This window comes from Canis lupus, chromosome 38 (assembly GCF_003254725.2).
Source record: "Canis lupus dingo isolate Sandy chromosome 38, ASM325472v2, whole genome shotgun sequence".
Taxonomy (NCBI): domain Eukaryota; kingdom Metazoa; phylum Chordata; class Mammalia; order Carnivora; family Canidae; genus Canis; species Canis lupus.
The window spans coordinates 18,377,185-18,400,706 of NC_064280.1; the positions used below are offsets into that span (position 1 = coordinate 18,377,185).

Sequence of the window (23,522 nt, forward strand, 5' to 3'; positions counted from 1 at the left end):
TACCACAGAGATATTGCCTCACTTAATCCTTACAATGTAATCCTTTACCCTTGAAGACTGGTATTATTTCTGCTCTTACAGCTTAAGACATGGGCACCAAAGAGTTCAACATGGACCAGAGGAACTGGAATATTGGTTCTCCTGTTATAAAATCAAGGCACTTTTTATTGTTCCACACTATGCTTAATGAAGAACATGAATTCCAGGAGTTTTGTCAGAGACTTCCTAGAGGTAGGTTGGTCAAGTAAAGTGTGTGGCCCTCAATGTTGTATGAGTTGGAGAATACACAAACTTTTACTTATCTATTCTTATCATTCTATATAAAATGATATTTTAATAAAATAATATATCCAAGGAATTTACTAGTTATCTAAGAAGTAGTTTATTTGTAACTAGTTGGTTGCTTTGTATATTTGTCAGAGTAGGCGAAATGTTGGAACTAAGTACCCCTAAGTCTTAGTGATGTGGTAAAAAAGTTTATTTCTTGCTCATAATGGTCAGAACTCGAGCACGTGGCCACATCTAATAATAAAGAAGGCTAGTCAATATAATTTAACTGTCTGGAGAAAAGAGGATATTTGTAAACACTTAGCAAGATTCAAAGGAATGGAGTCTTTGTTTTGCAGGAAGGCTCAGAGGTATGTAGTAGGTGATGGGAGGTATAGCAGAGAAAGATGGAAAAGAGAAACGAACCATAGCTTCAGACTTTATCCAAGAAATGTGTGGACCCTTGAATCTAAGACATAATGCACAATTATACTCTCCAGTCAGTAAGATGACCCTTATGAATTAGGAATTTAAGAATTTAAATTTGATTATGTCACTCCTCTGCTTAAAAGCCTTCAATGTCTATGTTAAGAATAAGGGTTAATGTGTGTTACACAGTCTCTCAAAATGTATCCTCTAACTGTCCAACCTTATCTACTGCATGTTCCCATCTGCCCTTATTTTCTTAACTACCATGGTCTTTTTTACTTGCCTTAAATATGAGGATCTCTCATCTGTAGACCATTAATCATGCCTTTTCTCCCATCTGTTCAGAATTTTCTTTTCTGAAACTCACTTCTCAATCTTTCTTTTTCTGGCTAAGACTTACTCCTTTGTCAGTCCTCAGCTTAAAAATCACACCCTCCTAATGAGAGATAGGTCCAAGATTAAGATATTGGTCTTCACAGATCCAAGAAACTCAGAGAACATCAAACAGGATAAATACCAAAACACAAACATAGCATTCAAACTACAGCTAAGAAAAAAAAGACACACTGCATTTAGATAACAGCTCCAACAGCCTTCTTGTTAGAAAGTCTACAAGCAAGAAGCCAGTGGAGTAGCATTCTTAAATTGCTGAAAGAAAAAAAAAGGTCAGCCCAGAATTACATACCCAGGAGAAACATCTTTTGAAAATGAGAGAGAAATAAAAAAAATATATTTTTAAGATTTTATTCATTCATGAGACACACACACACGCACACACAAAAGCAGAGACACAGGCAGAGGGAGAAGCAGGCTCCATGCAGGGGGCCCGACGTGGGACTCAATCCCAGGTCTCCAGGATCATGCCCTGGGCCGAAGGCAGGTGCTAAACTGCTGAGCCACCCAGGGATCCCTGAGAAATAAAAATCTTATCATACAAACAAAAACTGAAAGAACTTACTTCCAGCAGACCAAGGAATACAAGAAATGCTAAAGTTCTTCAGGCAAATAAAAATGATACCAGACAGACTCCTGGATCTACACAAAGAAATAAAAAGCACTGAAAATGGAACAAATGAGGATAAGTTTAAATATGTTATTTCTTAAAATATTTTTCTGCCTTGTTTTCTCCTGGGATTCCAAATACATGCGTATTAGCCTGCTCAATATTGTCCCACAGTTCTTGTGTACCCTATTCTTATTTTTTTAAACTCTTTTCTTCTTTGGATTTCAGTTTGGGTAATTTCTATAGACCTATCTTTAAATTTATTTATTCTTTCCCTGACTATTTCAAGTCTACCGATGTGCGTACTGGAAGCATTCTTTATGTCTGTGACCATGGTTTTTATTTCTAGAATTTCCATTTGATTCTTTTTTACACTTTCCTCTCTTGATGGAAGTTACCTATCTCTCATCATGCATGTTTCCCATCTTGTCCATGAGAGCCTTTTAACATAGTTATCATATTTATTTAAAGTTCCCTATTTGATAGTTCTGACATCTATATCATATCTGAGTCTAGTTCTGTTGATTGCTTTGCCTCTTGACAATGTTTTTGTTGTTCTTGTTTCCTTGTATACCTTGTAATTTTTTGATGAAAATCAGACATCTGTTTAGGCTCTCAGAGACTGAGTTAAATGGTTGTTACACCTGGCAGTGGGCATGTCTTTCCAATTCTTAGCATTTAGTGTGGGGGATCGAGCCTACCTACTTAGGAGTGGACCAGTTTAGGCCTTGTTGTTGCTATGGTTACTTTTAGTAGAACACAGTTTTTAAATTCCTCTGGTGTTTAGGCTGGTTTGCTAGAATGTATTTTTCCTCCAATGTCTGCTCTATCCTTGGATGTACATATTCTCTTTGCACTGTGCTTCTGTGGTGGTCTCTCACCATGCTTTTGCACCTCTTTCAGCAGTAGAGTGCTATCACTAGTTGCTAGATGCTTGCTAGCCTGGTGGTTGGGAGGCATTCTCCGGTGTTCTGATTAAGCCTCAGTTTTCTAGCATCTCTAGATCTTGGGAATGTCCTTTACCTCTAGCTGTAGCTCTGGATCCAGAACATATTCCTGCTCCTTCCCAAGGCTATAGTTTACCCCTCCACTCCCACCTCCTTTCCCCCAGCTACAATAGCTTTTTCACCAGTGTCCTAAGAGTGACAGGGTGTTGCCATTTCACCAATATTTCAAGGCTAAATTTAATAGGGGATAAGATCCAGGTGGAATTTCCCGCCTGGATGCATGTCCCAGAGCGGCTGCTACTTCTTTTTCCCAGTCCATAGGACGCTACATGAAGACTTGTGTCCTATTCCCAATCTTTTTGGTGTATACTTAATGATATCTGTGGAGGAAACCCCACAAGAGGGTGTGAATTTGCCTTTGTCTATGTCCCCAGGAGTTCTATAGTCTTTTGCTGGCCTAAGCTCAGCCTTTAGCAATTTGTTAAAATTTTTAGGTGAATTATTCTTCTCTGGGTCCACTGGCATTGGCCCCAGATAATTAAGTGCTTGTATTTATCTCCCTCTGAAGGTGCCTATAGTTTCCTTGGATTAGGGGGTAGCTGGTTGTCCTTCAAGATGGACAATTTTTCAAGAAAAGTTGTGAATTTGCAGATTGTCCAAACTTTTTTGGGTGTAAGGGTAGGAGTGATGTTCCTTCCAGTTATCTACATCCTAAGTGGGAAGCTAACACATAATTCTTAAAACGTTTGCTTTTCAATTTTTCCATTTTACGAGAGTGTAGGACAGTATTTATTATAGTATCATTTCCAGACCATCTGTATCAGAATGAAAAGCTTATTAAAAATGCTGATTCTGAAGCCAGCTCCAGGCTTATAAATCTGAAAATCTAAGGGGCATTCATCTTACTAAGATCCTCAGGTAATTCTCATGCATTTTGAAATTTGAGAATTGTTGAATTCAAAGTTAGCCATGAAGATTTATTGGCAGTTATAACATACCAGGCATATCACAAAGATTATCTTATTTAGATCTCATGGCAAACCTATGATAGAAGTACTTTTGTCATCCTCTTTATAGACTATGCAGCTGGGTCCCAAAGAGGTTAATTAGCTTTTCCAAGGTAACACAGCTGGGTTGTGGCAGGGGCCAGATTTGAACTCAAATAGTCTAATTCTAAAGCCCAAGATCTTTCTAAAAATTGAGATACAATTCACATCTCCATGTTTTAAACGGTACAAACAGTGGTTTTTATTATAATCACAAAGATTATACAATCATCACCATCTAATTCCATATTTTATTTTCATCACCCCCCAAAGAGAAATTTGGTACCTGCTAGCAGTGGCTCCTCATTCCCCATTCCTCCAGCTCCTGGCCACCACAAATTTACTGTCTCTATGGATTTGTCTTTTCAGGGCATTTCATGCAAATGCAATCATACACTATGTGGCCTTTTGTGTCTGGTCTCTCTTTTTTTTTTTTAATTTATATATTCATGAGAGGCACAGACAGAGGGAGAAGCAGGCTCCATGCCAGGAGCCGGACGAAGGACTTGATCCTGGGACTCCAGGATCACGCCCTGGCCCAAAGGCGGGCGCTAAACCACTGAGCCACCCAGGGATCCTCTTGTGCCTGGCTTCTTTCATTCAGTAAAGTCAGAAACCTTAACCACTGTGTCAGAAAATTAGAAATGGGATTGTATCTGCTTAGACAAAAAGGACCAACACCTGGCAGCTTGCTGGTGCAGGAAGAGACAGGATCCCAGGAAACAGACAAAGATCCCATTCAATTTAATGAAGACTAATAAAGACCACATGTGTGCCAGGGGGAGTGGTTTCAGCACCCAGGGAGCAGGGTATCTGGGTTGTGGTCTGGAGTGCAGGGTGGGGTGTCCACTGCCTGTTCTGGCAGTGGGTGGCTGCATTTCCTGCGGGCTTCAGATACCAGGAGCAGCAGGAGAAGCCCAGGGGCACTGAGGAGGCTACGGGCATTTGAATTTTGTCCCCGCGGACATGTCTGCAGAAGCCCCAAGTCTATCACCCTGGGAAGCTGGGCAGTGGTGCACAGCTCTGGGCTGGAGAAGCGGCCCCCCATGCAAACTCAAGTTCCCCAAGCCTCAAGAAATGGTGGAGGAGCTGCAGAAATGCCTTTGTCAGGAGGTTTGGTTGAAAGTCCTCATGCTTTGCAAAAGTTTGTGGGTTTGGTTTGTTAGTAAATGTTGAAATGAAGAACTGGCGTTAAAATGGAAAACAATTTGAGCACCTCCTGAGAGCAGAATCTAGAGAGGGGTACTCCGTATTGGTGCACATCGGAATCATCCCTAAGTATGAGAAAAATAGATTTCTGGGTTTCACTCCTGGGAAATTCTGGCTCTGGGGTCTAACCAGGGCCTCAAGTCCTGTGATGCTGAGAGGCATCCTCAGGTGATGGTGATGTAACTGGCCGAGGACAAGCTGGCAAGCACAGCTGGAGGATAATAATTCTCTACTTTTAATGTGCATGTGAATCATCTGAAGATCTTATTAAAATTCAGAATCTAATTCATTCAGCAGGTCGGGGATGGGGCCAGAGAGTCTGCATTTCTGAGAACCACCCGGGTGCTGATTTGCTATTTTGGGAACCCCCCTTTTGTATGGCAGGGCTGTAGGGGACACCCGGGTAAGGATAGAAAGCCCTGGTTCTCACTTAGGGTGCCTTCTGTCAAGGGCAGCAAGTCCTGCATACAGCTGATTTTAAGCCAAGGCCAAGTGGTCTGTCCCAGTAAAGACCCGAATACATTACACATGGAGACACCTCTCTCCCCCCAGACATCACTGCATGTTCATAATGGGATGTCCAGAAAAAAAATGTAAAAATGTAAAAATGTAAAAAAAAATGTGTAGCAAGAGAGGAAAGGGTACTTCATATTTGACACATATTTCCATCCCAAATGGTTAACATCTTCAGAAAAAATATGGAAGCTAAAGAGGTAAGCCCTAATTTTCCAGAAAATTCACTGATGTGGAAAACTTCATTTCCTGGTAATGCGGGGTAAATCTGTGTTTTGTTGGGTGCTCCATATGTTGGTGGTCATGAATTGTTCCGTTTTATTATCCTCATTAACAGGGATAATGCTTGCTTTGTAACAATCATCATCACCATCTGGAGCCTGGAAAACCATAGTTTGAGGCTCAGGTAGAAAGAGGAGACTGTCTTGATGGGAGTCTGAGCTCACTCATTTCCCTGCTGCCCCCAACCCTCTTTGCATCCAGGGCCTTGGCTGCCCAGGCACAGAAGAGCCACACGGACAGATGTGATGCTAGTTCTGGTTCAAGAGAAAACAGAGACAAAGCAAAACAGAACGAAACTCAGAGACTGCAGGGAACATTGGGCTTTGACTTGGCTGTTTAATTTCATTTTAATCTTAACAGGTATTCATCAGGTGGCTTTCCACATGTGTTCCCCTCACAGCCCTGGTGACCTTTAACTATGCCAGGACGGTGTGACAAGCTGGCTGATATGACTGTCACCACTCTTCCAGCTCTTGGGGTGAATTGGATTTGAGCACCTGAGTGTCTTTGTGCTTCACAGAGGGTTGTCTTGTTGGGAGGAGGTGGCTAGAGGGTCAAGGCCTGGTAACCATAGCAACCATGCACACCTGCCCTTGTGGGTTCTTGAAGACGCACCTCCAGACCTTTCCCAGACCTATCTTTTCAAGCTTTCCCAAACTGTTAGCAGCACTCTGGGAGTGGCTCAGCCCTAACATGTGGGGGCCAGTTCAGGAGCACTGACCTGTCTTCTTGGTACCTTAAACAGTTAGTGCCCCACAGGGAAGAGGAGGAGTTAGAAGAACTGGGGAAGTGATGAGAACAACATGAGCAAAAGCTGGCCAAGGAAATAAAGCACCTGCTTTTGATCACTAAAAACAAGATAAAATGCTCACGTTAGAGAATGCACTCAATCTGCTGTAAGGAATTACACCTAAAAGTTTCCTGGAGGCAGGTAGGTAAGTGAGTCAGAGATGGTTTTCTAGAGAAGGTGAAGCTCCAGCAGGTTTTAGGTGAGGGTCGGGGGAGGCAGAAAGGGACAAAACTCTTGGCGGAAAAAGGGAGGGGATGTTAGTAGTTCTTCCATAGGGGCTGTGTATTGTTTCAGGGGCACAGACGGGGTGGGTACTGTGAGCCTGAGCAAATGCAATGGGGGTTTTGGGTGCCATATGGCTGTGGTTTGAGGGCCTGATCCATCATCATAAGCAGCCAGTTCCAGAGTGGGCAGACAATAAAGCAGAAATCAGGCTTCCCCAGGTTCTGTCTTCCCTGAACTTTCCAGCCTTTCTCCCCACTGTGAAGACTCCCCCCTCCTCACACTCCCCCTCCCCAGTGGCCTATTCCTCGCATGTGGCTTCTAAAGCATCAGTGCCATCCCATCAATTGGTACCAGATTGAAAAGAGGTTGAGACCAGATGTTGACACTGTGCTGAAGCTTAGAACATCATTGGGGGTCAGCCAAGTCAACTCTTTGTGGTTTCTTGACCGTTTCTCTGCTGGCATGTGGACATTCGCTATGAATAGCAAATGTTTACACCAAAGAAGTGCATTCTAGGAGGATGTGCCTTCTAGCTGACCTTCGCTTCACCTCCCCCTGTCATCTCCTAGAAATGAGGGCTTATTGTTGGAGATGGAGCCAACAGTTATGTCTTGAGTATGAGGAATATTTCACCACATGGGGAGGGGGGGCAAATAGTGATGTTTCCCATCACAGTTATTATTATTTTTTTAATTTTTATTTATTTATGATAGAGAGAGAGAGAGAGAGAGAGAGAGGCAGAGACACAGGCAGAGGGAGAAGCAGGCTTCATGCACCGGGAGCCCGATGTGGGATTCGATCCCGGGTCTCCAGGATTGCGCCCTGGGCCAAAGGCAGGCGCCAAACCGCTGCGCCACCCAGGGATCCCACCATCACAGTTATTATAGGATGGAAGGGATAGAAATATGCAGTCCGAAAAAAAAAAGAAATATGCAGTCTGATTTGCACTGTCTGTTCTTCGGGGAATGTACATACAATATTAGACCTACCCCATGTTGCATTTGGTACTGATTTTGTGAGCTCATGATCCCGTTCTCTGTAGACAGAAGGTGACACTGAGACTTCCTCACGGATCCTGTGCAACTGTCCTGTAACTTACTGGGTGACCTTGCACTTGGGTTCAGTTGGGTGAACTTACTGGGTAAGCTGGTTTCCTCAGCTGTCAAATAAGAGTGGGGATAGTTAGACTAGATGATGATCAATGTCCCTTCCAGGGACGTTCCATCCCTAACCCTCTGTGACTTGCCTGGGTGCTAGGCAAGGCTCAAATTCTAATCACTGACATGTCCATGAGCCCTTTCCATCATAGATGTTAGCTCTGTCCTCTGTGTCTCTGGGTGAAAAGTGATACATTTTTTGTAGGGACCATGGGCACGTGTCCAGTTGCATACCTGGAATGTGCAAGGCCATGAAGTGTCCAGAGCTAAGTATGAGAGGTAGTAAAGCAATTCTCTGAAAGCAATGATAATTTATAGCCAGTAAAATTAAGTGCAGCTATGTTTAAAGAAAGATAAAATACCTGTCTTAAAGCAGTGGTTCTCAAAGTGTGGTTCCTGGACCAGCACCATCTCAAGCATTGTTTGAGAGCTTATTAGAAATGCAGATTCTTTGGCATCACTCATACCTGAAGAATCAGAAATTGGACCCAGCCATCTCCATGTGATTCTGATGTATGTTGAAGTTTGAGAACCACTGGCCTAAACACACAAAGATTATTCTATTATGGAAAAAGAGGTCTGGGGGAGGACCACCCTGGGCTGATAGAATGTCACCACGAACCTTAAACAGATCACCCACCTGTTTTACCAGACCTGGTTCTGAATGACTTTGGTTTGCCTTGAAAGATAAATTCCATTTTCAAAGCAAAAAGACCAAGTATAATTTGGTTCATCTATTGAAAAGAATTCCTAAATAGGGATTCTAAAAATATTTTGAGCAACTGACACCATTGTTGGGCTGTGTCCTTCCTAATGTGAGGTACTGCTCACATGAACGTATATAGTCTTTGGTGCATTTGTTTAAAAATTAACCTCATTTGGGCGCCTGGGTGGCTCAGTTAGTTGGGCATCTGCCTTCTGCTCAGGTCATGATCCCAGGGTCCTGAGACTGAGTCCCACATTGGGCTCCTTGTTCAGTGGGGAGCCTGCTTCTCCCTCTCCCGCTGCCTGCTGCTCCCCCTGCTTGTGCGTACTCTCTGTCAAAAAAATAAATAAAATCTTAAAAAAAATTAATCTCATTAATTCATGGTCCTATATCCTATCAGTACAGTAACATAAGGTCATATCTTGTGGTCCTTCTGTACCCCCCTCATAACATTGCTGATCCCTGGGTAAGTTTTCAATGAATAATGATTGGATTAAACTGATGACTTCATAGAGACCAAAGCAAGATAAAAATCAAGAATCAAACTCTGATCTGGATAACCAAATCAATGTAAAAACGTTTCTGAATCTCAAACCTTTGGTTCTCAGTAGTAGAGGTTGTTTTTTGTTGTTTGTTTTTTTCCCTTTTTCAATAATAGTTTGGGTTGTGTTGTTTTGAGCAGTGGACTGAGCGTTGGGACCCAGATTAAAAGCTCTGCCTTCACAAAAGACATGAAGAGAAATCTCACAGAGGAAGACATAGACATGGCCAACATGCACATGAGAAAATGCTCTGCATCACTTGCCATCAGGGAAATACAAATCAAAACCACAATGAGATACCACCTCACACGGGTGAGAATGGGGCAAATTAACAAGGCAGGAAACAACAAATGTTGGAGGGGATGCGGAGAAAAGGGAACCCTCTTACACTGTTGGTGGGAATGTGAACTGGTGCAGCCACTCTGGAAAACTGTGTGGAGGTTCCTCAAAGAGTTAAAAATAGACCTGCCCTACGACCCAGCAATTGCACTATTGGGGATTTACCCCAAAGATACAGATGCAGTGAAACGCCGGGACACCTGCACCCCTATGTTTCTAGCAGCAATGGCCACGATAGCCAAACTGTGGAAGGAGCCTCGGTGTCCAACGAAAGATGAATGGATAAAGAAGATGTGGTTTATGTATACAATGGAATATTACTCAGCTATTAGAAATGACAAATACCCACCATTTGCTTCAACGTGGATGGAACTGGAGGGTATTATGCTGAGTGAAGTAAGTCAGTCGGAGAAGGACAAACATTATATGTTCTCATTCATTTGGGGAATATAAATAATAGTGAAAGGGAATATAAGAAAAGGGAGAAGAAATGTGTGGGAAATATCAGAAAGGGAGACAGAACGTAAAGACTGCTAACTCTGGGAAACGAACTAGGGGTGGTAGAAGGGGAGGAGGGCGGGGGGTGGGAGTGAATGGGTGACGGGCACTGGGGGTTATTCTGTATGTTAGTAAATTGAACACCAATAAAAAATTAAAAAAAAAAAAAAAGCTCTGCCTTCAGGATTAGGCAAGGCACTCACTTTGCATCTCATTTCCCTTCCCAATAGGCAAGGGGTTTTTACAAATCTTGCCCAAGGATTGGACAAGAGCTGGTCTATGAGTCTGTCTTTTCTAGAGGGGATGGATGTGTATGCAGGGCCTCCGCATTAAGAGAATGGGCACATTCTCAGTGGCATCGCTAGAGGACATCAGGTACCTGCCCTCGACCCCATACTCCTTCAGATGTGACTACTTTCCATCGATCTGTGTGTGGGAGAATCACGGGGTGAGTTTGAGGACAGAATAACACAGTGAGTTTTCATCTCTAACCTAACTGAGAAGCCTGGGTGGTTTAGAAAATTGGAATAACTTCCTTTCATTTTCACATAGAGCTGTGGTTTCCAAGAGAAAATATCAATGTTTTTGACCAATTCCTAATTCACAAAGACTGGAAAAACCATGCTCTATTTGCTTAGCCCCTGTGCCGTGGGCCAGACTAAAGAATTGCCTGCTTATGCAGGCAGACAGCAAAGTTGCTTCTAGATCAGACTGCCTGGCTGCTGCTGATCAGATCAAATCAACAACATCTAATGGGCTCCTTCCAGGGCCAGTGCAGGGTAGCCCAGAAGACACAGGGCTGGCTTGGCTGACCCCGCAGGTCGTCTACTCACCCTTCATTCCCTGTTTGATTTCATTTCAATCATAGATTGCCTCCCCCAAAGACCTCTTGTATATGGCAGAGTAACTTTTTTGGTGTTTAAACCTCAGCTATTTGGGGGTTTTCCATTATATACAGTTGCATCTAATCCCAACTGATACAGGTGGTCCCTTCTCAAGGGGCTTCATGCCTGTGGATGCTGTGCAGCATGGTACATTCGGGTGCATGCACGTGTTCCCTACCATAGAGTGTGTCGCTCTTCAGTCACAATCTCTGAGGACTGGAGCTAGCTGCAAGGGGACTGACTGCAAGGGCTTAGCAGGTATTTCGATGGTTAGGGTACCAGGCTTCTCTAGTACCCATGAGAGGGTCATAGGATTTTAACGGTGACCTGGTTTCATTCCTTCACCACCTGTCCTCCTCCACTTTGGGACCAAATTCTTTACCTGGTACATGTGAAATGGAGAATTCAAAGAATCACTAGGGGCTTCTGGGACCTGACAGGAAAACTTGGACCACTGAATCAACAACTCTACCTGAAGCATGAAGTGTAGACAAGACTACATGGGTGATGATCTCTCTGAAGTGATTTCGTATGGTCTGGATTTCAGCTGCAGAGTGTAGCCTCACGAACTAGGTTCAGGCTTGGCTCTTTGAGTGTTCTCTGCATACATACAGGACTTTTTAATTAGATAAACCAGCCTCAACTCAAGCTGACCGTGGATCCCAGCTCATAATTCCAACTAAGCCTATGGTGGCTTTAAATTTATAGTGAGTTTCAATTCACCGTTTTGGAGTATAAAGTTCTATGGACTTTATTTATTTATTTTTTTTAATTTTTATTTATTTATGATAGTCACAGAGAAAGAGAGAGAGAGGCGGAGACATAGGCAGAGGGAGAAGCAGGCTCCATGCACCGGGAGCCCGATATGGGATTCGATCCCGGGTCTCCAGGATCGCGCCCTGGGCCAAAGGCAGGCGCTAAACCGTTGCGCCACCCAGGGATCCCTCTATGGACTTTAATACATGCACAGTCTTGCTACCACCACAAACAGAACATAGAACAATTCCAACACCTCAGTGAATTTCCTTATGCCACCTGGTAGGGTTTTTTTATGAGTAACTTTATTGAATTATAATCACATGCCATACAATCCACTTATTTATTGTGCAATTTAATGGTTTTTACTATATTCACAGAAAATGTGCAACTACCGACAATTTTAGAACATTTTCATCGACACAAAGAGAAACCCCTTACCCTTTAGCCATCCATCTATCGTTTTATCTTTGCCCAGTCCTAAGTAACCACTAGTCTACTTTATTTGCTTTTTCAAATATTTTATTTATTTATTTTGGGAGGGGGTGAGGAGCAGAGGGAGAGGGACAAGTTGACTCTGTGTTGAACATGGAACCCTACGCAGGGCTCAATTTCAAGACCCCAAAATCATGACCTAACCAACATCATGAATCAGATGCTTAATTGACTGAGCCACCCAGGCACCCCTCCACTAATCTACTTTCTTTTGCTATAGATTTGCCTGTTCTAGACATTTCATATAAATCAAATTATGTGATATGTGATCTTTTGTTACTGGCTTCTGTCTCTTAGCAAACCATTTTCAAGGCTTCTCCACACTATGGAATATATCACAACTTCATTCCTTTTTATGGCCAAATAACATTCTATTGCATCGAGATACCACATGTTATCAATTCATTCATTAGTTAATGGACATTTGGGTTATTCCCACCTTTTGGCTATTGTGAACAGTGCTACTATGAACACTTGTGTACAAGGTTTTGTTTGAACAACATGTTTTTGGTGCTTTTGGGTATGTAAGTAGGAGTGGATTTGTTGGGTCATGTACTTTTGTGTTTAATTTTTTGAGGAATCACCAAATTGATTTCCCACACTGGCTGAGCCATTTTATATGTGCACCGGGTTCTAATTTCTCTGCATCTTTACTAACCTTTGCTATTTTCTGTTTTTGCTTATAGCCATCATAGGGGATGTAAAGTTGCATGGTAGTTTTTTTTTTTAATTATAATAGTCTTACAGTCCAGGTGAACATGTGGAGATTTTTGTCTCATTTTTTGCCTTCAATTGATAGAAACCTAGCAAAATGTAGGCTTTCAGAATGAGAGCTATAAAGGAAGGTTGGCAGAGAAAAAATGACTAAAAAGAAATTGTCTAATAAACAATATGAGGAAGAGCAAAATGTTATATGAAAATCATGGGTCCATGGGGTGTCTGGGTGGCTCAGTTGGTTGAGCATCCAACTCTTGGCTCAGCTTGGGTCATGATCTCATGGGTTGTGGGGTGAAGCCCCTCAGGGAGGTCTATGCTCAGCACAGAGTCTGCTTGAAGATCCTCTCCCTCTGCTCCTCCCCCCACTCACATGCACACACACTTGTGCTCTCCTTTTAAAATAAATAAAATATTAAAAAAAATCATGGGTTCAATATGCACTTTAGTCAATACATATTATTTGCTCCTACTATGTGTCAGGCTCTGCTAAGCACTAGGGGCTTAAAACTAGTTAAACAGGAACAGAGCCTTTAAAAATGTTTGTTGTATGGAGGGAGCGCTTAGAGGAGGGGAACTTCACAGTCTAGGTATCAGGATGGCTTTCTGGAGGTAGAAGAATGAAAAGTAAAGAAATTCTTATCAGAAAATAAGGCGCACTAGAAGTATTTGAGGGGGAAAAACCCATGCTGGGAGGTTTGGGAAATATCCTCTGGATGGCCTTCTTTTTTTTTTGTTTTGTTTTTGGCCTTGAGGCTACAATCTTGATTAGAGTCTGATTTCTTTCATTTCCCAATCTGCAATGGGTGGGTATAATTCTTGAGGAAAATAAATCATAACTAAGACTTTTGTAAATATTGCTAGCTTTTGATTATTTGCACTAATTAAAGGGGAACATATAATTCAGGATGGCAACAATGTAAACAGGGCTTATATTGACTTTGGAATATGTTTTTTCGTTGATTCCCAGATGTTGCTGTGTCAGATGTTCTCAGAACACACATGACGCCCTAGGAAATGGAGTCTGAGGTCCTTTAGGATGATGCATTGGACTAAGCAGAAAAATTTTCTCTTGACAATGCTTGTGGTTCACACCTTTCCTGTGGTGAGAATTAATTGGGTTTTAGGTTTTCTGTCTCTTGATTTTTGCTAGAGAAGAAGAATTGTGAAATCTTTTGCTCTATATTAGAGTGGGAAAAATCCTCAGAGGTCACCCATGCTCCCATTCTTTCTTGGTATCATAAAACCTTATTGCCAAATTCAGGGGCGACAAAGAAATTATTTTGATATGACAAAATTCTTTTTTTAAATGTTTAAAAAGATTTTATTTACTCATGAGAGACACAGAGAGAGAGGCAGAGACACAGGCAGAGGGAGAAGCAGGCTCCATGCAGGAAGCCCGATGTGGGACTCTATCCCAGATCCTGGGACCATTCCCTGAGCCGAAGGCAGATGCTCAACCACTGAGCCACCCAGGTGCCACGACAAAATTCTTTTGATAAGACTTTGTGGCTTTTTAAACAAGCACAAATAACTTATTAAGTCATGTCCCAACTAGCACACTGGACATTGTTATAAAATATACACAAACCTACAACGGGCCAGATTTTAGATGACTTCTGAGGGGTCACCAATAGAGAATAGACCCTAATCCCAAATAAATATTACCAACTGGTCAAAGTAAGAAACAGATTCACATATGTACAATAAAACCTGAAAATCATTTGCATTACATATGTATAGAGAATTAGCAACATCTTTATTAAATTTTATAAGAAAGTTTTGGAAAATAAAAATCCTTGAGTATCTGATTTGAATGAATGATAAAAAGTAATTTGTTATTAGCACATCAGTTATGTATTTGTTTTCTATTGCTACATAGCAAATTATCCCAAAACTTAATGGCTTAAAGTAATAACAATAAAAATTTATTATTTTATGTAGTTTCTGGAAATGGATTAGCCAAGTGGTTCTGGCTCAGGGACTGTCACAAGACTGCAGTCAAGCTGTCAGCTGAGTCTACAGTCCTCTGAGGGCTTGCCTGGGGCTGGCGACCTGCTTCCAAGATCGCGCACCCACATGGCTGGAAAACTGGTGCCTTGGTCCCCTTTCTAGTGAAACTTACTATGAGACTGAGTATCCTCACCACATGACAACTAGCTTCTCCCAGAGAGCGAGGCAGAAACAGCAATGTCTTTCATGACCTGGCATAGTCCTACATCATCACTTATGCCATATTTTATTGACCACACCAAGAAACTCTGATGCAGTGTGGAAAGACTGCACAAGGGTGTGCATAGCAGGAGATGGGGATCACTCGGTGCCATCTTGGAGACTGACCATCACAAGTTATTAGCACGTAAATTGGAAATGAGTCATTCAAAAAGAGAATTGGATTAAATGCTTTTATATTCTGGCAATCAGCATCTGACTACTACTGTTATAAAAAAAAACTCCAAATGAGTGAACCCAAATTATGAATTTGAGCTCTTTCAGGATGAGAGTTTTATGATCATCAAGATGGATCGGGGTTATGGAAGATCATGTATAATAAGCCAGATTCTGCTCTTTGCCATTCTAAGCATAGAGCCTTTGGGTACTGGTACTCTACCCAGAGTCTCTGAAATATATAACAGGTCTTCAACAGTGATTCCATGCCAGCTCTTGGTGTCATCTCCACAAGGCTACTCAGCTGGCTTGGTTCTAGTGGTGGTTCAACCATTTCTCCCTATATTGAAGGTGCTCTAATGTCACATGGCACACTCTCATGGGCAACCCTCAGATTACATGCATTTCTCAGAACACTAAGTGTTACCCCATTTTTTCTTTTTAATTCAAGAAACACATTAGTATACCAGTGAATGAGAGAGAGGGGTTATCCTAGGGGTAAACTCTCCACCCTGTTCTAATTTATACAAATAAGAGAAGCCTGTGTATAAATAAGGCATTTTCAAACATTAGTGCATTAACTATTCGTAGTAACAAATCTCTTTCAATCTCTTCTTCACCCTGAGATTTGAGGGCCTGGGTAAGGACACTGGCTTGGTGAGTTCAAATCTGAAATGTGGGCCGGCCTGTTAGTACTTCCATATTTCTTGGTAGGCTTGCAAGCATACATCACTGATTGTAAGGTAAGCTGAGTAAGAGTATTTGTGTGACTGGCTCCTGTCCATTTAAATGGACTTGGCTGCCCTCAGTATTAAAAGCAGAGTTGTGGACATGCACTTGCCACCGCCTGAGCGTCTTCAGACTATCTCCTGTCTTCCCACGTCAACTCAATGGTTTTGTCTTTATGCCTCTAATTCTCCAACCCTGTTTTCTTTGTACCCTGGCTCTGGTATCCACCAGGTCTCGGGGGGTGGGGTGGGCAATGACTGGTGTAGACATGTTCGTTGAATTCACTCTCTGGATCTGAGCAACCTTGGCTGAGCTGTGCTGAAGCACTCTTCCCTTCTCACTAGCCCTTGGTATGAGTCTGTCCCTGTTTCCATATGGCTCCAGTGGCCACAAGTGGGGAGCACACACCTGTTATTCCACAGAAATGCATCAGTACTTCTGAGGGAGTATGAGTCAATGACTATTAGTTAGGATCATGATCATAATTATAATCAATCAAATGAATTTATTGTAATTCACTTCAAATTCCAACAAGTGTTCCTTAAGGCTTTTTTATTCCTTCCTTAATACATGAGAGTATTTACATGGTGAATTTTCTTTTCTCCCATTTAACACATGAGAAAACCAAAGTTGAGAGGAGGTGAGCCACACAGCTACTAAGTTACGGGGACAGGATTAGAATTTCAGCCTTCTGACATTTGGTCTAAGTGATTTTCATAATGTTATAAATGGTACTGAAAAATGTCAGAATAGAAAGTGTCATAGATTAAGATCAGTGGATTATTTGATGGGAGTGATTAATGAATCTTTTAAGAATGATATTTTAAGAAAAACTGGACTTCATTTTTTTAAAGAAAATGTGCAACGACTTTCACCATTATGATGTGAAAATTGTCTTCAAGCATTAGAAAATTAAATGTGACTTAATTAAGTTGGAGAGAAGGGCAGTGGCAAGGGGTGCCTGGCTGGCTCAGTCGGTACAGCATAAGACTCTTAACCTGAGGGTCATGAGTTCAAGTCCTATGTTGGGTGTGGAACCTACTTAAAACATATAAAACTAAAAGTTAGAAGGGCAGTGGCAAAAGTATCAGAATTATTGGGTATTTGGAAAGAAGTGCAGTTTAGTTCTTCATGTATATACTTCAGTATAGAAAGTGAAGAGCCAAACTGCTAAAAGTGTTCTTAATTTTCAAGTATTTATTGCAAACCTACTGGGGATGAGGCATTTACCTCAACATGGGAGAGTGTGAGGTCCATAGTTTGTGGACTATTATAACCCGAAATATCCTTTGAAGGTATTTCTAATATATTCTCTGTGAAACATTGTTCTATTTTGGGTGGGGCTGTTGTGGAGAACATGGTGTGCATGGTGGGCCACATGATGCTGTATTCCTTCCTAATGATGGAGCGACCTTCTCAAAAACCATAAGACTCAGAACCTACTGGGTTTCTACAGGAGGAAGTTTTAACAAACAGGTGAGATTCATTTCAGTTTGGTAATACTCATGGCTTAGGAATAATGTGTTATCAACAAAGGAGTGTGTAGAGATAGAAGAGAGAAGCGGGTTCAGGCTCTCTGGTCATCTTCTGCACGTCCAGTCAGTGGCCCAGAGAAGCTCCACAGAGAAGGCTGTGGCTTTGCTTCTGGAAGCCCCCCAGGTATGACTTAGCATGATACAGTCTGAGAAATCATCAAGGCCACCCAAAACACTGGCTGGTCAATTGATCTCATGAAATTACTCAGTATAACTAATGCTTTCATTGAACTTTTCAACTTTTTTTTGTTGTTGTTTTCTGGATTGGAGCAGTACGTGGGGAAGAAAACAGTTCTACCAAGAGTTTTCTCTAGGGGTTAAAAGCATAACCAGTGATTCTCAATGTGTGGTCCAGCATCATGACCGTTCCTGGGGAATGTGCTGGAAATGAAGATTTCAGGCCTCACCCAGAGCCACTGAATCAGAAACTCTGGGTGTGTGGCCTAGAAATCTGTATTTTAGTAAGCCTTCCAGTTGATTCTTAGGTTTGAGAGCTGTTGGGATGTTGGGAGATAGAAGTTAAGAGCATGAACTCTGGACTCTTTATTTCCTTTGCTGGAATCCTGGTACAACCACTTATTAGCTGTGTGACTGGGAAAATTGCTTGATCTCTTTGTGCTTTTCTAACTGTAAGTATCTGGAGAGAATTATAGTACCACCTTCAGAAAGTTGTTTTAAGGATTAAATTTGTGAATATACTTAGAGTAGTGCCTGGCACATAATAGCTGCTCAATAATGTTAGCCAGTATTATCTGAAGACATTCTGTCCTAGAAGAATGGGAGAATTTCTCTCTCTAACCCCTCTTTCCGTGAGAACCTGTGAAGTCCTCTCATGCAGCTTTCTCTGAGGAGTAGTTGGAGGCTGGAGTTCCTGGGATAGAGCAGAACACAGGACAGGTTCAAAGCCCTGTCTTCACAGCTTATGTACGTTGCCCTAGAGATAGCCCCGAATTATGAAAAAAAAAACAAAAAACAAAAAACAACAAAACCCTTTCCCTTTCAGCATTGGTAAGATCAGTTTTTGACCTGTGGGACAGAGAATGGATTCCTTGATTGTTTTTTTGGGAGAAACCCTAAGTATCTGAGGGAACACACATGTATTGCAAAATTCACCCAAAAAATCAGAAAGTAAAATCACCTAAAATTAACTTTAAATATTTTAAAAGAAATTCTAGCTTCGCCAGATTTTCTAAAACCATGCACTGGGTGGTGGTGGAGAGGAGGGCATCCAGAAAGAGCCAAATGGCTATTTGATGTTATAAACTCTCTCCAAAGACTGAGGATCACTGTTGCCACATTTAAGTGGGTTATTTTCGAAAGTTGCTACAGACACACTCATCAACGTGGCCTCGAGACCCACTTTTCCCGTTGCGATAGGTGGCATCGTGATTCCCCTTCTCCTGAGGTTTGAAACTTTGCCAAGATGAAGTGCAGCTTGACTGAATTAAGTTCTTGTCAATAAGATGAAAAACACCAGATCAATTGGGGTTTTTCTTTTGGCAGCCCCCACCGCCAAGCTGGCTCATCTATATGGCGGATCCACTCAATCATGCAAAAGTAGTTGCTGACATGACCAGAAAAAGTGATTTGTTTGGGAAAAATGGTTGGGATTGGAAAGAGCTGAGATTAAACACAGGAGCTCAGAGGTTTCGTGCTCTGCCAGAGCAGCCTAAGGGCTCTGGTGGCCTCTTTGTCTAATGTCGGTGGGGTCACTAAATAGGACCCCACAGGTCAAGCTGGGTCAAGGTCTTTGGACGAAAGCACACAGGTGGTCCATGACGTGCAAACGAGTGTCCTCGAGATCCTAGCATTTCTCTCATGGTCCAGACCCGACGGCCTGTTGAAGCCAAAGGGAGTGAATTCTAAACTTCTAGGTCCAAGAGCCAGAGTGAAGGAATAGCTCAGTATTCTGGTGATGTGTGCTACGAGGGCCGAGCGCTTTTCTTATCTCAGTCCATTTTTCTCCTAGCTCATCCCTCCTCTTCGAACTTCCCAGTGAATTAGGCTGTTGCTTTGACAACAGCTGGGAAGGGCGGTGGGGGATGGTGGAGTGGAAGTCTGGAAAGCACCACGTCACTCTGGCAGAAACGCTGATGAGACCCAGGAAAGAGCCAGAATGAGATGTTAGCTTGAGGATTGCAAACAGCAACGTGGGATGATTTACCCTGCGCTGGGGAGAGGCTTCTCTTACTCCCTCACCTGCCCCCGGGAAGCCTCTAGGCCCCTGAAAAGAATGGATTTCTCTCATGGGACAGGGCTGGTGTCTTGCCAAGAGAAAAGCGTACTGATAGCAACAGGTCGAAGCCTCGAGTCGCAGCAGAATTTATGATGGGAGTTTATCAGCCCGGGGGGAGACAGCGTGGGTAGGCCTGGGCCGCGCCTCTCCCCGCTGGAATGCTTTGCTTGATCCCTTTGCTACGTGAAAAATGAAGTGCGGTGGGCTGGTGGGGAGACCTCGTAAAGCTTGGATGATCACACAGGCTTAGGTACTGCGCCTGGCTCCAGAGCATAAGGAATACCCAGGCAACACCAGTTAGAGGGTGCGGACATAAATAATGGGCAACTCCCATAAAAAGGTCAAACATCTGATTCCACATACATGTTTTTTCTTCCAGAGCTGAATTGCCTAGAGTTGAATGAGTGTCAGATTTGCATCCACATCTCCCCTCAGCTCAGCTCTTCACTTCCAGATTTTTATCCCCAGGGTGGATTAAAAACAGAGCTCCTTCGCGGGAAGGCGATGGTTTCCATCCGGAACCCTGTCCTGGCTTGCCTTGTCTTTTCTCTGTCATCCTGAAGGGAGAAATATCTTGCATAGCCTCAAGGTCAGTGGTGAGCGCCTTGGGTTTGGCAACGAAACGAGACCCTTGGAAAGCTTGTGTCTTCACGCATACTTTGCTGATATTAATAAGGCTCCGGCATTCTCAGCCGGGGGTCAGGGGTCAGGGGTCAGGCGGCCATAAACCTGGCCCAGGGAATGTTGTGTTGGGCTGAATTACTTTCTCACTGACCTAATAAAAAGACTGAAGAAGTAAAAAATAAAAAAATAAAAAAAAAAGGAGAAGAACTATTTTCTCTTTTTCTCTTCTTTTGCTACAGAAGGAAAGGATTTTAGAAAAAAAAAAAAACTATTTGCTTTTGTGTTGGGTCTTGTTTTTGTGGCTCTTTAGGGCTAATCTTCTGCAAAAGCACCTGAGAATAAATAAATATGTCAACTGCAATAGCCTATTGGCCTAGTTTCCCCTCCACCCCTTTAGATTTCAGACTCAGCAGCTGGAACTTACCCCTTGCCCCCCAACTCCCCAGGGACACACCTAGAGCTTAACCCTGAGCTTTGAGTTTGATTTTATTACTGGTTGAGGCATGTTAAGGAGACCAAGGTTAGGAGCGGGCTGAGCTGGAATCAGTTTCCCTTGCTGCTCTCTGATCACATTCTGGCCCAGTCTTCAGTCCCAAGCTGGGCCCTGGTCTTAATGATCTGTTCTAGCCTTCCTCCTGTGTGTCCTCTATAACACTGGCCCTTCTAGCCATCACCTTCCCCATGGGGTCCACTGGTCCTTCCCTTGGTTTCCAGGCAACCATTTGTGAACTGGTTCTCTCCCTGACCTCTCTTGAGTCTTCACGACCTCCTTGGCAGGCTTTCCTCTATTCCTCCCCACCCCTGAAATGTAGACATTTCTTAGGGCTCTGTCATTTGTCATGTTCTCTTCTCCGGGTAATCTTATTTACACCTGTGATGTTGATTACCAGGTCTAGGCCAGTAGCTCCCAACCGTCGAGACTAAGCTCCAGACATGGTTTCAGGACTTTCTGGCCACATCTACTTGCCATGCCCTCTAGTAGCTGAAACTTAACACATTCCAATCTAAACTCATTGTCTTCCTCCTCAAGCAGAACTTGTTCTGGTCTTGCTTTTGGTGGATGGGTTACCATCCACCTAGTCCCTCGAGTAAAAAAATCTCAGAGCCGTCCTTGACTTTTCTCCCCACATTCCCCATGTTCAAACAATCCCATGTTCTGATGTTTTCACTTCAGAAATGTTTCTTGAGTCTTGCCTCTCATTTCCAGTGTCCCTGTTCACTGCTATTATTTTGGTCCTTCACCTGTAAAAATATAATATTACAATTCTTGAACAAGCATCAGCTCAGCAGATATTAGTTGTAAGAGTGGAAAACCTCTCTAGACCCAAACAGACTATTGTGAGGGTTATAGGAGATGTTTTATGGAGAGCATATTTAGAACAACGATTGGCTTATAGTAGGAGCTCAGTAAACATGAGTTGTTAAATATTATACATAGGAGCTGTTTGGAAGCAGGGACTTTGGGCCCAGGCTGCCTTGTTTACACTCTAGTTCCATCGTATACATTTCTTGTGTACGTGATGTCTCTGTCTCCATTTTTTTCATCTACAAAATGCAGATGATTATAATACAGCTGTTGAGGATTAAATGATTTAATTTATGTAAAGCTTTCCAAACAGAGCCTAGCATATGATGAGTGCCCAGTATGTTCACCCTCACTGTTATGAGTTTCCTGTTTCCTCGGTTTCTTAGTCAACATGTTGGGCTTTGTTTGAGGAAATGTGCATTATGAGTTCTTTTGAATGGCACTCTAAAATTACATTGAGGAAAAATCATCACCTCATTTTCACCAAGTATCATCTCTGCTATGAACTTGATAAATATTGCATCACAGTCTTTTTGTAGCATTTTATAATAGTTCTTTAGGGTGACCAGCTGTCCTGGCTTGCCTGGGGCTGAGGGGCTTTCCAACATGGGGGACTTTTTCTGCTAGAACTAAGATAGTCCTGGGCAAATCAGGGCAGTTAGTCATCCTGTCCTTTATCTTGAGTATCTTGAGCTCTTCTTCTAAAGCTTGGCTTCTACACATAATTCCCCAGGCATGTTTCAGAGGCTGAAACAGAAGGCATAAGTCAAGGTGATAGGCTTTCATAGCACATTGGGAGCATGATCTGTGAGGCCTCACATGCCATCTTCTGTTCTTATCCCTCAAAATGCCCATGTTCTGGGAATTTCTGGCACAGATGAAGGCCTGTTTCTTACTAGGGAGAAGAATGGCTTCTGTTTCCTGGATTTGTGCTTACGCACTATAGCTCTCTTCAGCTGAGTCTCTGCACTGAAGAGCAAACTGAGGTCCTCTTCCTCATCCCCCAGGACTTCTCTCCAGATGGATGCAGGTGGCCACAGGGTCCTGGTGGCACCTGACAAGCTCTGCGCATAGCCATTGCATAGAAGACTATTTGTAGTGAAGTGGGTGGGGGTACTCCTCCCCATCAAATAACAAGCAGCCTTTCCCTGGTCCACTCCCGGGGCCTCTCCTCCCGTGTTTCTAAGTTGTGGTCTCTATCTTCCCCTATTGGCACCAGATGTATTTTCATAGAAATCAATTCACATCATTTCCTGGCCCTCCTACAGCACCAGTGTCAAACCCCTCTCCAGACCCTTCTTCTGATACTCCTTGGGTGACTTCTGCTTTCATAATCCAGAGGTCACCACCATTCCTCAAAGACCACCAGACCTTTTGGATTAGTCTGCTCAGGCTGCTGGAGCAAAATACCATAGACTGGGTGGTTTAAGCAACACTTATTTCTCATACTTCTGGAGGCCGGAAGTCTGAAATCAAGGTGCCAGCCTGCTTGGTTTCTGGCGAGGGTTCTCTTTCTGGCCCATGACAGCTGCCTTCTCTAGCTGCATCTTCACGTGGTAGAGAGATGAACCCTGGTGTCTCTTCCTTTCTTAACAGGGCACTAAGCCCATCATGAGGGCTCCACCTGCATCCAGACCTCATCTGACCCTAATTGTCTCCTGGAGGTTCTGCCTCCAAATACTATCAAATGGAAGATAGGGCTTCACTTTTTAAAAAAATATTTATTTGGGAGAGAGAGAGAGAGAGAGAGAGGGAGAGAATGTGTGCACACACAAGGTGGGGGATGCAGAGGGAGAGGGAATAGCCTACATGGGACTCGATCCCAGGACCCCAGGATCATGACCTAAGCTGAAGACAGACAATGGAGCCACCCAGGTGCCCAGAAGATAGGACTTCAACATA

General features: G+C 42.9%; 1 long non-coding RNA gene across 26 annotated transcripts in view; it reads left to right on the plus strand.

The window, feature by feature from the left end:
* LOC112643077 (uncharacterized) overlaps positions 1-23,522 on the plus strand; it is a 68,243-nt gene that overhangs the window by 28,876 nt on the left and 15,845 nt on the right. For 21 of the 26 annotated variants that reach the window (XR_007409084.1, XR_007409098.1, XR_007409078.1 and 18 more), the window contains 6 exons: positions 82-231; positions 6,442-6,627; positions 9,257-9,851; positions 10,184-10,401; positions 13,773-13,907; positions 20,070-20,279. This is a non-coding gene — a long non-coding RNA (uncharacterized LOC112643077). The remainder of the gene's footprint in view (positions 1-81; positions 232-6,441; positions 6,628-9,256; positions 9,852-10,183; positions 10,402-13,772; positions 13,908-20,069; positions 20,280-23,522) is intronic. The other 5 variants (XR_007409085.1, XR_007409080.1, XR_007409087.1 and 2 more) reach the window with 5 other exon arrangements.